At 37.2% G+C, this 15,152-nt stretch overlaps 1 long non-coding RNA gene across 1 annotated transcript; it reads right to left on the bottom strand.

The window, feature by feature from the left end:
* On the bottom strand, positions 1,295–14,460 carry LOC110395031. The gene is made up of 4 exons (XR_002436114.1): positions 14,238–14,460; positions 3,548–3,713; positions 3,351–3,434; positions 1,295–3,016 (listed from the first exon to the last, which is right to left on the bottom strand). It is a non-coding gene; the product is annotated as an uncharacterized LOC110395031 (long non-coding RNA).

Here is a 15,152-nt window from a genome sequence, read left to right as displayed (position 1 = left end):
TCCTGAACTGAAAGATGAGTAAGAGAATTAAGCCTTTCTTGTTGCTAAGGACTTCTGGCAAGCATAATGGATTCTAAATGAATAACCTGCACCTTGCAAAGGGACTCTGACACATTTTGATTAAGTTAGTCCTGTTTAACCACTTGATTTCAATTTTCAAATGCTTTGTGTTTTGTTTTTTTAAGTACTAATCAATATACTTTCCAGCTTTGGCATGAATTTCTAGTGCAGCTGCCATGTGACTGAGCAGGCTGAGCTCTCTGTACTTAAAACCACAAACCATGTTAAATGGTTTAACACTTTAGATGGGTAAGATTACATTAACACCTAAGACTGAATTCTCATTTATTCCGTTGAAACTAACTCAACACGACTGGTTACATATGACTGTCGTTTCTTCTGATGTCACTCTTTATTAAAGATATGCTTGCTCAAAAATTCTAAACCCCTCTCTGTACTACTATATAATTTCTAGGGTAACAAGTAGAAAGAAAAATTCAAGTTCTCTTGTTTTTAGCTTATTTGCCCATGTAAGTGTCAAAGTAAAATGTCAAGAAGACACAACCAAGTATTGATGCTTTGGCAAGCCACTGATGAAGGAAAAAATGAAGGGACTGGACCTGTTAGTGCATTTAACATCACTAGATTGTGAGAAAAATGTAAGTTAAAATACAATATATTATAGAGATAGTAGAGCATTTGTAACTGGCAATATTTCACTCAGGATAAATGATCATGTCCTGTTCTCGATGAAAAGAAGCTTGGGAGCCCATGAAATGGCAGAAGATGAATCTCTGTTTCCTTTTACATGTCCTTTCAAGGTGAAAGAGGTCAAATCAAGCAGTCTCTAAGCTTATAAATCACTCTGCTAGGCTAGTTTAAAATATCATTCTACAGAAACATAGGTGACAGGTTTGTAAAATGAAGATAAAAGAAGTTGCTGTCAAGGATTTGATTTGTTGAAGGCTTTCAACAAGGGCTTTGGACAGGAAGGAAAAGAAGAAATGCTAAAGAAAACAGGAAAATCTCTGGAGAGTAGAGCTGTTGAGTCTAGTAAACTGGAGAAACCCTGGGATCCAACAGCATAGGATTTCTGATGAATGGTGGGAATGGAAGGAAAGTGATGAAATTCAGTTACAAATGAGGTGCAAAACATTGCTGATCTTTTTTTTCTATGTGTTTTTTTTTCATGAATTTGCATTTTATTGAGAATTTCTTAGCATTTTCGTATGTCTTCACAATACCTGAAACAAACATTATGAAGACTTTGACGAAACATCCTGCAAATTTCTTGTGGTTCAAAGATTATTTATGTAAACATAGTTCTTTCACATTGTCAGTACAACATAAAAGATATTAAGCTGGTTTGTTTCAATAGCAACCTTACTAGAGTCAAGCAAATACTAAGTACAGAATCAATAATATACTATTATCTAAATATTTAAACAGAAGGCATTTTAGGCCCTTCCCTATTGTGAGAAAGAGCACATATATATGTATATATAAACCATGTTTCAGTAAAGTTTCAAGTGGGAACAGAAAAGGGGAACAGTATTTTTATTCACGTTTCTCTTCAGGCAGTTCATGTGCTAATTCTGACAAGCAGAAACAGTTTTAAACGTGATTTTTCTTTCCTAAAGTAAGAGCAAAAGCATATGTAACATTGCTTTAGCTGACATTTTTCCTATTGCAATGCATTTTCCGATACCAAAAAGGGTAAGAGGACTTTCATTAGCAAGTGTTCACTAGCCTCCCTCAAATGAAGGCCAGGCTGGAATGAGCTAGATTTTTGTCCTCGATCTGTTTAAATGAGGCCTGTTTTTTTTTTTTTCCTGTTGTTTTATTACTAAGCAGAGGAGTTCTATGAGAGCAACTGCTTCTTAATTGCATAAAAGAAAATACTAGGACAGGTTTGGTTTCTGTGGTGTAGTCAACTTACTAGCAGGAGGTCATTTCTGCAAGAAAGACTAGTTGAGGAACAGCATCATTGGATGGCTGCCCTGAAGAAGTGAGATAGAGGTAGGTTTGAGGAAATAACCAAGGCCGTGAACTTTCTTTGTTGCTAGTAGGAGGGCATATACACTTTTGTAAGTGCCCATAAAGTAGAACCTGGATAGTTTGAAACACACTTTTTCTCATGATATATCACTTTTTATAATATATACGTATATTTCTTTTCTCTTATACTTTAGATTACTGAGTAACTAAGACAGTCTGAATATTTAACCTTTTCTTTGTGGAGGCACATTTATACATAGACATAAAGGCTAAACAAACTTTGTCTGTCCTCCCTTGGTTATGTGCATCTTAACTAAACTGCAGCCATGGTATATGTGAATGTTGCCACACATTATAGCTACACAGAGAAGCTAGTTTAGAATATAAGAAGGTCCATCCCTTGACCTTTACTCCCTGCTGCCATCCTGTCCCTGAGTTTTCTTCTCTTCACAGTTTTGGAGAGAGCAATTTCCTCATACTTGCACAGCTGTTCTGACCAGTCCATTCTTGAAAACTGCCATGTTGATAACATTGTTCAAGGACATACTGAGCTGCTGTTTGGCTCTGAGTAACAATCATCTTCATTCACGCTGAAGGTTTCCATTGCTAATTATCTTCAGTGTCTCTGTCTGCCCCCAGCATGTGAAGACACTGAAATAATATAAAAGATAGCTGTAGCAATGTCATTTAATTCCAGCAAGACAAGTTGATCTGGGAAGTGAGCATGGATAACCGTAAATATTTTGCTGATTAGGAGAGGTGATTTCTCAAGATGAACCTAAAATTCTCAGACTGATACTTGCTTGTCACCCCATTTAGTTACATTCTTTAGAGTGTTTCACACAGATCCTCCAGTACACAGTCAGCATGCTTACTGTATTTGTGCTAGAGGAAGTGTACCTCCTGGCATTGCTCCGGGTGGGCTCTGAGATGCTATTTGCTGTCTTCAGGAGAAGTGTTGGTTCCTGTAGTCAGCTGTAGGACTGTTTCTTTACAGGAAACTGAAAATTGTCTGCCACTGACATCAGAAGGAAAGGAAGAACATTTAGATCGAACCGAGAAATATATCCACAGAGTTAAAATCAGATTTATTTTTTTTTTAAGAGAGTAAATACTTTTTCAAAATAAAAACAAGAGCAACAAAAACAACAATAACAAAACCCAGGATAGAAGAAAGAACCGAGTTTGCACTTTGTATTTTTAAGCACTGCTGATTTGGAAGCCAACCATGAATGCCAGTAGTTGCTTATGCACTGTACATGCTGTACTCCAAAAGCATATCCGCTATGGCAGGCCAACCAGAAGGGAAAGCTGGAATTTTCCTTTGAAACAGAAAAGTTCTTGTTACTCACAAGCATTTTGCTCTCCAGTTAACTCCTTTGTTTCTTCCCTGTGTAAGGCTGACCCTGTATCTGAGCAGTCCTGTGGTAGCACCTCTGGAATTGCATTCAAAGGTCTTAAATTAGTTTCTGATGCTCAAATACTGCTATAGTATAGTTGTTCTTACTTACTTTGACTTTTCTCTGTTACTACTGCCAAGGCTTCTCACCTTTACAGTGGACATTTTTTTTCCCCTTGTCTGCTGCTGCTGCTGTTGTTCCATGGTGATAAATGAACTGAGGGTGGACACAAACTGATGTCTGGTCTGCACTGCAGCCGAGGGACTCTGCCCCTGGGGAAGGCGTAGGTGCACATGAGATGATCGTTGTGGGAAGCTGTGCACGAATTTTGCAATGGAAAGAAAGAATAATCCATATTTAGGGCATCAAAGCAAGTTAGTGAGAAAATAATGTCATCCTCCTCACTACATTTGCTGACACGGAAGATTAAGAGAGCAGCCAGAGAACAGCAAGAACGTTCATATCTAGGGAAAAGGATCTTGTTCTTCTACGGCCTGAATTTGGTTATCCCAGCTATTTGGATGAAATCCTGGTTGCGAGGAGAGAAACTGGGATAGAAAACACAGACATGGTCCTCTTTACCCTCAAAAAACAGGGGAAGACCACAACAAAACAATTGTGTTTAGGGAACAGAAACTATAAAGGAGCTCCTGGAAATAATCCAAGCCAGATCTCAGTAGGAAGACATGGATGCTCAGAAACAGAAAAAAAGAAGCATTAACAGATGTTTTCCCTCCAAAATGGGATAACCATAAGCTCTGACTATTGCATAATTTGGTAATGTGGTTATGATTATAGACAATTTTACTATTTTCTTTCACCATTTTATTTCTTTATTAGTCATGTTTGTTGCAGGAAATCTCTCTCTAAATTCTTTCTTTAGCACAGAGAGATGTCTGTGCAATTTCCTTCTTTGTTTCTCCTCTGCTTTTGCATATTTTCACCTATGTTCATTCTGTGAATAAATAGTTCTGCTGTACTGAAGTATTCAGCCACAGACACTTTAGCATCTTAGAAAATAATTGGATGCTGGGGAGGAGTGCTACTGCTATACCTTGTAGCACATATACCATTGCATATCTTCTCAAGCCTCAAACTCTAAGGAAAGAAGGAAACCAAACACTTAAATTACATGAAAATACAGCAAGGTATTATGCCTGTAAAGGTAACACTTATTCTCCTCATGCATTTGAAGGCCAGGACACCCACACATTTGGCATATTGCCACATACATTTGGGTAAGGTAATGTCATTTGCACAGCAGGCTGTTCTTATCCTCCATCTGTTCTAAGTCATGCAGATTCAAGTTGTGTGTCCCTCAAAAGTCTACTTTTCCAGCACCATCCAGTCTGTAGCAAACAGAGGCAGGGATGCCCCAATGTACAGATTCTTTAATACTTGAGCTGTAAATGCAATGGAGTGAGGTTGGCTTGCCCCTGCACTCAATTCTCTTACAGAAAAGAACCATGTTTTTGTCCACAGTGAAACCTCTTGCACCTGAAAAGCATGTGTGGTGACGGTTGTCCAATTTAGTATGTGAAGAATTCAACTGTTGTATTTGAGCAGTGCTTCAACCCAGTCATGCTTGTTCTTAATTGGTAGATTTAGACAGCTGAGAAGAATGCTCTGTGTTTCTCTGAGCTAATGTAGTTTATCTATGTACTCTATAAAAAATACAAAGTATTTAGCACATTACAAATCCATACAATTTTCAACAGCTTTTCCATAGGAACTAAGTTGTACATGAGTGGGGGTAAGGCTCAATACACAGAACAATAGAAAAAAATATACACAGTGTTCTCAACAAAAATACCGGTTTCTCTGTGTTGTAATAATTCCTTTAACTGCCAGGACGGTGAATGTTGTGTAGAGATAAAAATTGATGCATCATTGCTCTCCTTCTAATGAAAAACAATAGACCAGAGTGCACTGAAAGCACCTTCTCTTCTGTTGACATTCACAGAAGAAAACTGACTGCAAGCTGTAACATTCAGTGGTCAACTTCTTTTGTAGCATTGCCATAAACAGTTACGTGTGTGTTGTATGATCATAACATGCAGCTATGAAGAAGCTATTGCAGCATAAATGGACAAAAGAGGTAAATTAAAAATACTTCAGGAATCCAAGGCAGATTCTGATTCATTTATGCTGGTGTGAATATAGAGTCACTTAATGTAATTGCAGATTTACAGCACTGTAGCAAGGAAAAAAATGAACTCTCTTGTAGCTGTGCTTTCTAACTTCTGTGAAATGCTGGTCTGAATCTTGACAGTGGTTAGCATAGTTGCTTCCATTTGTATCTTCAATATTTCTTTCAGATTTCTATTGTCTTCCCTTTTTCTTCACTTTCTGTGCAGCTGTCATCATAGCACTTCAACTTTGTTTAGAAGAGCAAGGCAGATGTCTCCCAATAGAGGCTCTGCCAGCATCACTCCAGTGACATCTGTGGGAGCAGTGCTGTGATAACAGTATGACCACCAGCGTCAACAGAGAATGACCACATCACATCTGCAAAGCCTTTCAGCTTCCAGTGGTTTAGGGCCTGCAGTCTCAAATCACTTTTACACTTGAGTTTCTTAGCTGGCAGCACTTAATGCTACTTAGTTCTTGAGTATGTCAGATACATTTAGATATATTTTGTTGGTTTGTTTGCTGTTTCTTTTAAATCAGAGTTCTCACAGTGTCATGTAATCATGGGGTGAGAAGGACTTTTAAATATGTCTTTTTCTGAGATGCTCTCCAGCTATCAGAAAATCTAATTGAATGTGACAAAATGTTACTATGAACCACAACTTTCAAGTTTCCAAATGGAAATAAGCATGGCATTATCAAGATTAAGAATGAGAAACTACATCAATATTTACTCAAAGAGGAGAGAGAGAATTTAAAGCTAGCAAATACCAATAGCTTGCAAAAAGTTACCTGAAACCAAAACTTAAAGCTTATTTGTATATTTTGTCTTGTTTATGTTGTGTATAAAGCTTATTTGTACATATTTGTACAGTTTTAAAATGTACCAAGGAAGACACTCACTGGTGAAAAGAAAGAAAATTGAAAAGACATTATTGAATGCTTGCGATAGAAGCAACTTCATAAGTCCAGTGATATTTTCACATACTCCCTTTCTATACCAGAGTCGGTGTAGTGATTTTGTCTATGACAAAATATTTTGTCAAGTGAAATTGTAGTTTAAGACCAAAACTCCCTCTCACATCATGAAGATGAATTGTATCTCTGCTCTCACAGCCCATGCTGATTACGACCAAGGGCTTCATCTTCTCCACATCTACAGGTAAACCTGCAATTATTGAAGAGAGTATTTATTCATTAAACTAAGAGTCAAATGGTCACTCAGACTTTTGAGCAAGCAGGACTTTCAGTAGTTATGTAAGTACTATTACTTATGAAGTAATGAACGTTGTGTTCATGGTTCTTCCCACTGCTAGAGACTATGAGATGTGTAGCCCTGACAATTCTCTTACGCTGTTGAACTGAGAAGAAAGTATGTCCCAATCTCTCTCTACAGCTGATAGTTGTAATAACCTTTATCAGCCAGCAGACAGACCCAGGTCTTAAGTTACACTGTGCAAATAGGAAGAATATATGTATATATAAATTTGGAGGGGGGAGGTATTCCTCAGTTTGATACAAGGGTGCTTCTTTCTGAATGACTGAAAATACACATTGCTCCAAGGAAGACTAGAATGTAGAAGAAGATTGTGCAAACATGTCTGAAATCAAACACAGCTTACAAATACTGACTAAGTCTTGAGTACATGGTAATGCTTGTAATTGACTACCCTGGAATTTGGCAAATAGCATTGGGTTAACCACCTGCACCATTTCTACAAGGAATATTGTCATACACAGATACATAGTTATCTACAACACTCAACTTCTTTTCCTCTCCAGAAGGTAGCTCCTGCAGCTGCAGTTTCCTCGCTTTCTGGGTTATTGGGTATATCTGATGCAGAAGGGAAGGCGCTGCCTGTGGATTGCCACAAGTGCCTCTTGCGACATTTTCATATTGAAGGTTGTGGGGAAGTTAGAACTTGTGAAACTGTAGTATCTGATAACAGACTTCAGTCCTATTTCAGGAAATCATCCCTGTGCAAAGAAACTCATTAACATATGCTTCAGCTCTGCAGAAGACAGTAAAAGTTATGCACGTTCTCAAAGTTGAGAGTGTGCTTTCCTGAGAATCTCACAGTGTAATTTGATATGTCTGCAGATGCAAGCTTAGGCAAGAAGGTGTTTGCAAAAACTGGGGAAGACAGGTTGTGTCGGTCTGTTGTTGCTTTGTCATATACAGGATAAGGGTTTTCTTCCAAAAATAAGAGAGAGATTTTAAAGAGGAATGTTTTGGGATTTTATTTATTATGTTTTCAAAGGAGAAAGTCTGATCTTGATTGCCCTAAAAATTAGTGATTCACTTGTAATGCAAGCAACCATGCAAGTGAAATGTACTTAATTGAAAGAGGAAATAGTCAGCTTCAAATTCTTTTTACTTCAAATGCTTATTCAGCTCAAATATTTGTATAAAAAGATGCTGTAGTGAAAAATTGAGCCCTCTGATTAATGACCAAAATCTTGACATCCACATCCATTCATCCAAGAGATCTTTCAAAAGCAGAAAAGATTTATTTGAGAACTTTAAGTGCACAGCAAACAGTTTTTTAAATAGAGGTACTTGCATAGCTTTTATTTCATAAGGAAATGAAGAATTACACAAATATATGTTTTCTCTTTCCCCACATACTATCAACAAATTATATTGTGTTGTTAAAGAGCTGCTTGGATCTCCCCACTTCACTATAAGGGATACTTTTAGTGTTACCTGAACTTTCTTTTTAGGTTCATTTCACATATCAGACATTCCAGCTAGAGCAACACTTTGGACCTTGGAGGGTAGACACCAACAGTCCAATGGCAAAGGACTGTTTTTAGGCTTTCAGGAGAAACTTTCTTTGATTATTGTACTCAATACAGCTGTTATACATCCTATGAACAGCTAACGCGAAATATCCACGACAGGAATTTGGCCTTGTCTAAATGCAGGATTTTGACTGTCTGTGAGTGCTTTCATTCAGAATGAGGTTGCCCTATTTCTAAATAATTTACTTTTAAAATATTTTTTATTTCACAGTTGAGCACTATTGTCCTAAAATTATACCATTCATGAAGACCTGAACTACCATAACTGTATGGATAAAATATGAGCTGTTTTGTTATTTTGGTTCCACTTAACCATGTAAGCAGATCCTTATATTCCAATGTAAAACTGGTTATTTCAGCTTATTTTGTATCTGTGAATTTCACCACTGCCCTATTTTCTCTCTCAGAAAATGAGTTCTTTGTATGAGAACAGAGCTGATCGGTGCAAAACCAAAGACAGTCAAATGATAGTCCTATGCACTGTCCAAATACATTTCTAATCAAAACAGAGCTATGGTGCAGACTCACTAGATGTGTGCTAACTAATCCTTAAAATAAGGTATCCATTTTTTCAAAGCCCAATGAAACAAGCTCTGATGAGACTACAAATACACTGATTTTCCACAGTTCTTTCAACCCTGTTCAATTTCAAAACATCTCTTATTTTAAAGAATAACATGCCAACTCAAAATTCATACAATTGGTGACCATTACAGAAGGCAATATACATGTTACTAAAGCTCAGGAGGGAATGTGAGAATAATAATAACAATAAATTAAAACACATGGCTGTTACTGAATTCAACATTCCAAATGTTAAGCAGGACAATATATCATTTTACACAAGCTATTTTTTAATTTCTTTTTGCCTAAATACTGAATTAAAAACAGCTACTTAGTCTTTGGATCCCAGAAATAATCTGGCAAATAAAAATGGCTAGCTTTAAAAGCTAAATTATATTGAAGTCAAGCAAAGCAAATCCTCAGGTGTACCTGCAAGACAATTATGGTCAAATATTATATACAGAGATGATGTCTGAGAATATTTAGTTGTTGAAGTCCCAAATTTAGGCACCCAGAATCCTCACTTAGATGCCGCTTTGCCAGGGAGCTTATGAAATCTCTAGTTTTCAACATCTACTGTGTGGTAAATGAACAAAATTGGGAAGGTTGATGTCTGAGCCTTGTATTTCTCAAGTAAGGTATTCCCACCCTTAACTTGCATCCAAAATCCAGTTCAGATGACACACTAAATACAGAAATGATGGATTGGGCCATACAAGAAACATGGCTGGAGGGCTCTCAACACTGACTGTGCCCTTTTACTCATCAGCTAAAGAATTCAGCTAAGACAGGGAAGACACAACTCCTTTTGTTCATTCCTCTCCCTTTTGAATAGGCATTTCACACCTTCCAAAATCATGTCTGAATTTCAGATCTGTCTGGTTTCCTGAGTTAAGGCATTCAACATCCATTCTTTCTACATGTTTTCACTGTGCACAGATTAGCAAAATATTTGTTAAAGCAGAGAAGGACAAGAAATACGAAATCTGGTGTGATAAGATAGCTCATTGGTGTGCTCTCTCACCTTAGTAAAGAGAGGCCCAGATTCCAGACCCTGCTCTCATGATTAGTTAATATGGGATACTTAAAATTTCATCAACTCAGGCACAAAGGCCTCTTCTCTCTTGGCAGGAATGCTAAGCAATAAGGTAACGCTCTCTCTTTTGCCTAATGAATATTTAATTATTCCCAGTGAAGTAAAGCAGCTTCAACAAGAGGAATTATGGCTCTTTTTCTGTCCTCCAACTAACCAATGATCTATTGGTTAGAACTGAGCTTCTGCCTATCCCCCTCATTGAAATATGTGAGCCCAAATGTTCATTCAAAGTAGTAAATAACAAGAGAAAATGAGTCTCGTTGTATCCTGACAGCAATCATTCAGGTTATTCAGAGAGCTTAGTCACCATGCTCTTGTTTTTTGTTTTTTTTTTTTTTGTTGACATTATTGGTTTCCTGCTTCCAGAGTGCTCTGGGTCTTTGAGCTCTGAGGTGCAGGCATCCAACTCAGGGTGGAGGTGTGACACCTGGAAGTTTCAGTGTGAGAGCATTCGGTGTGGAGCTGCCACTGACTCTCAGAGAACTAGCTCATAGTTTCCACTCTCCTTTGGACAAAACAGACAGGAAATACAAGGATCATGTATGTTCAGAATAGGTGGTGTTAAATGGGAAAATAAAACTGGGAGGAAACGGAACCATAGGACTAATTTCTTTGGTTATTTTTCTTGCTTCTGTCACTTAGAGCCTGAAAATCCATATGAACTTCACAGTCAAATAATTGTTTTCCTGAGAAAGAGTTCATTAGTAAGGAGGCTCTTACACATGTATACGCAGTTCTGTTACCTTCCAGTCTGCTGATGCTCTACATGGTTTCACCTCAAAGGGTTTATTGTTCCCAAGTGAAACACAAAATAGACACAGAAAAGTGTCCAGCCATACCTTAGGGAAAAGCTATTTCCTAAGGGAAAAACAGAGACCAGAAGAGAGAATTTTATGCCAAGAACATATTCTGAATAATGAAAGTAAGGAGCAATCAGAAGGAAAGTTTGAAATAAACAGAATGGAAGAATTATTAATTTCTGGAGGTATTTTATATTCATGATGTGATACTACCAAAAGAGATTTGGTGAGTTGCTCTAGTTGAATGACCAGTAGAAAAAGCTCCATGACTTTCAAGGGAAAGATTACTGATGCTATTAGTATATGAAATTACATCTCTCACTGGATATAATATCTAGATAGTGATACTGTGTCCTATACTTTAAGGCACAAGTTGAAACTACTAAATTTACACAGTAAAGTCTAGAGAAGTGTGTCAGAAAGAGCCCAGCACGATAGATATTCCCAAACATGAGGTCTTCCATGAAAGGTAAGTCACCTGATGTATGTAATTTGTGGAAGCATAGAAGAAAAATAGCTGAGAAGTCACAAGAGATTTAACAAAGTAAACACAGATCTGTTTGAATTGAACATGAATATTTAACTGCTATCACTGTAGCCATTATTTCTAAACTTCCAAAAAACACAGGTTCACAAGAGAAAATCAGCACTTCACTGCTAAGTTAGTTAATACACTGTGTGAAATTGGTATGTATTTTTTAAGACTTCAATATTTATTCTTAGGAGAACTTTTTGCATGTTCAAGATCTAATCTTATTAGTTGATCAAATAGATTTCCTGCATAGTTGTTGAGTATTCCCAGAGGAGCTGTAAGTGCCCATAACATTTATGATACAGTACTTATCCCCTTTGGCATTAACTGTGTGCAGACTTCTCTGAAGAAGAGCACAACCTACAATCACAGGAAGAAATGCTTCTAATCTTCTCACAGCTGGCAAGGCTTCAGCTGGACTGTAGTGTCCAGCTCTGGGCACTGCTCTTTAAGAAAGAAGTGGACTACTCAGGATAGTCCAGAGAACAGCACTGAGAATGACTGTAAGTCAAGAAAACACGTTCAGCGAGGGAAGACTGAAAGAATAGCCATTGTGTACCCTAAAGGAAAGACTTCTAGAGAGAAGGGTACATATGCATAGTTCTCCCAGTCCATGAAGACAAGACTTCTTGTATGACAAGAAATAGTGGACTTAGCTGCAAGAAGAAAGAATCAGGTTAGCTGCTGGGAAAAACTTGCATAAAGTAGACATACTAACACTCTGGAGCAGGTTTCGCTTAGCAGCTGCTAGAATGCATGTCACTGAAGGCTTTAGTACACGTTAAACAATCTATTGAAACCACAAAAATTTGGTAGATGTTGATGTCTCGAACTCAATGAGCATACAGCATGCAGCTAACTTTTCAGTCTTTTATTCTGATGGCTCTCAGTTGGCTTTTGGTTTTAAGCTACTTATTCAAATTTGTTGAAAGAATTTTCTTCAAACTCTCTGAAATCATTTGTATTTGGATATAGGCCAACTATAGAAAGAGTCTACGACTTTGTAAAATACTTTTTTGTAAAAATTAGGTGAATAAACCTATGCTATAGAATTATACGGAGCATTAATATCATTGGATTTCCTACTCAGAAATGTATGATGTCACCTCTATGCACGATGAGCATCTCTGGTGTGCAGCAAATCTGCTGGAACAGCTTTTTGAAGTTGTAGCATGACAGGCTTTTGGCAACTGCTTGGAACAAAGCTGCTCTGATGGTTGTTTGATTAAGCAAATCTGCTGTGGTAAATGTCTGAAGCCAAGCTGTTTCTGCAGCTGTCTGAGCCAGAGCTAGTCCTGCAGTTTTTGAAGAAGGCATTTGTAAAGTATGGAGGAGAAAAAAAAAGGAAACAGAAAGGAAGAGAGAGAGAAAGAAGAGTTCTAAAAACATTTTAGCAACATATAGCATTAAAAGCAAAAGTATGTTTGTTTTCAAACAGTTTTGTAAAACAAAACTATAATGCCATCTTGGGGTTTTTGTGATATTGGCAATTACATATGTATAATATGCAGAATTGCTAAGGCTCTATATGTATAAAGCATATTAGAATATAGGGTTTAAGAATGTCATTCAAGGTGCAAAATCAAGCAATCTAAAGGCAGAAAGTACAAGAAGTCAAGTCATCTTCAAACTTTACTCCTCTCTCATGTACAAGAGCTTTTAGTTGCATGTCTGTATTGAAGTTTCTGCCAAGATTTTTTGCTCTATCTGCACTCAGGGATGAGAAGTAGTTTTTAAATGATATATTTTTTTCTTTTTCTACTTCAGTATGAGCCCATTTGCTTTGTTAATTTCACAGTATTCAAAGTATGCTCTGATAACAGAATGATTAACTTCCTCATGATCTTTTCAGTGGTTTTCATCACTGTACTTTGTGTGCTTCACGCATATGAATATGTTTACTTTTAAGTTATAACTGTTGTAGTTAAAGTGATATAGCTACTCCTGCTATCTGCAGAGAAAAGTTTAAAACTACCCTGTAATTCGAGGTGCCCAATCTTGAGCATTAATGTAGCAATTAATTTATATACGTTTTAATTCCTTTGATATCTCACATGTGCAACAGTTCAGTAAATCAGATCACAGGCATTCAGGTGAGGCACCCAGAAAAAGCGGGTCTACATAAGAAAAGCTTCTAGTATTCTAGTAACTTGCTAAGAATCACACAGAGAATTTCTGAGCTACAAGAAAGTGTATACTGTCATTGTAAAGTAAATAAGACAGAAAAGCAATCATGCAATTACATCTCCACAAAAGCACAAAGGAGACAATACATAGTCTGCATGACTGTATAACTTTAGTTCTTCCATTTCCTAACTTCTGAATACTTGGTCTTAACAATGTTCCATTGTATTCTTCAATGAGTAGATATGTTGCACTATTTTGAGCTAAACTAGAAAAAAAATCTCCCACATGTTCCAGCTGTCACACCTAAATGTTATGTGCATATTTTATCAGTGGGTTAGGAAAATGCAGATACCCCACATAGCTTCCTGACATTTAAGCTAATAGAATAACTAGCAGTAATCTTTTCTATCTTCTGTGTGGACTGCAGCAGTATGGTAATATATTCTGATGGATGGTTTCCAACCTATTTTTTGACAATAGCTGGATTGTTAGAGTTATTTATTTAAGGTTATTGGGCACCTGATTGAATACACATCCACAGAACACAGATATTTGTATTTATTCCTGCAAAGCACAACTTATGGCTCTACCAGTCGCTGTCTCACTCTTATGTTCTTCTTAACCTTGCTCCTCACTTCAGCTCCATTTCCATTGCTCAGCATCTCTTGGATCTTTCCATTAGTTCCTTTCCTTTCTAACTTTGAATCTGTTCTGTCTCTTCTGGCCCTTTTAAATTCTCCACCACAGGTTTCTCTATAAACTGACTTCCAGCACCGATTTCTCACCTAGTTTGAGCGTATCCTTCAGTCTTCCTCACAGATGCCAACATTTCAGCATCTATTCTTCTTTTTATCTTCTTGCTGGCTCAGAATTTCTTCACCTCCTTTTTCATATGCAGTTTACTGTCTTTATCACTGTAGTTCTCCCATTTCCTTCTTCTATCACTCTCTCTCTGCATCCTGGTATCTTGGTTCCTATCCGCTCCTCATCTCCAGGCAGATCAGCTTTTTGCACATTCTGCTTTTAAGTAGTGCAGCTTCCTTCTTCTCACTTCCTGTTGAGAGTAGGAGGGAGAAAGAGAGCTTCTGCACTCAGCCTTGGACTGCAGCCCAGTATGACATACAGCTGGAGTTGCAAGGAAAATCCTGCTCAGCCTCAGTCTGGGACACATTCTAATTACAGAATCTTTGAGAAATGCAGCTACTGACACCTGAGACTTCTGTACTGACTTCTGTGAAATGCTTTTTTTTTTTTTTTTGGATTTGTTGTTGTTGTTGTTGTTGTTTCCCAAAGAATTAGAACTTAGCCCACAATGACAAATTGTCTTAAGATGGAGAGTAGCACATCTTTGAAAGAAAGTCAAGCCTTTCCAAATTTTAAGCCCACTCCAGAATTCATGGTAACCCTGTTGTATTCCCTGTAAAAATTCAGCAGAACTATCTGAGGTCCTTTTTTTTGTTTTTTTTTGTTTTTTGTTTTGTTTTTGTTTTTTAATGAAAACAACGTATTTTCCCTTTGCCTTGATTTCAGAGATGACTGAATTATTTGTTTCCAAAAAAAAAAAAACCTTCACAAATTCAGCCTCAGGCAGATACTCAGTGTGGAAAATTTCAGTGCAAATAATTAAACTTTGGCAAAGTTACAAGTAAGTGAAAACAGAGTCTCATAATGGAAAATTTGGATAACCTTGCTTGGCATGT

Source organism: Numida meleagris, chromosome 2 (genome assembly GCF_002078875.1).
Source record: "Numida meleagris isolate 19003 breed g44 Domestic line chromosome 2, NumMel1.0, whole genome shotgun sequence".
Taxonomy (NCBI): domain Eukaryota; kingdom Metazoa; phylum Chordata; class Aves; order Galliformes; family Numididae; genus Numida; species Numida meleagris.
Note: the sequence above shows the minus strand (reverse complement) of the source record. Positions and strands in the feature narration are given on the sequence as shown.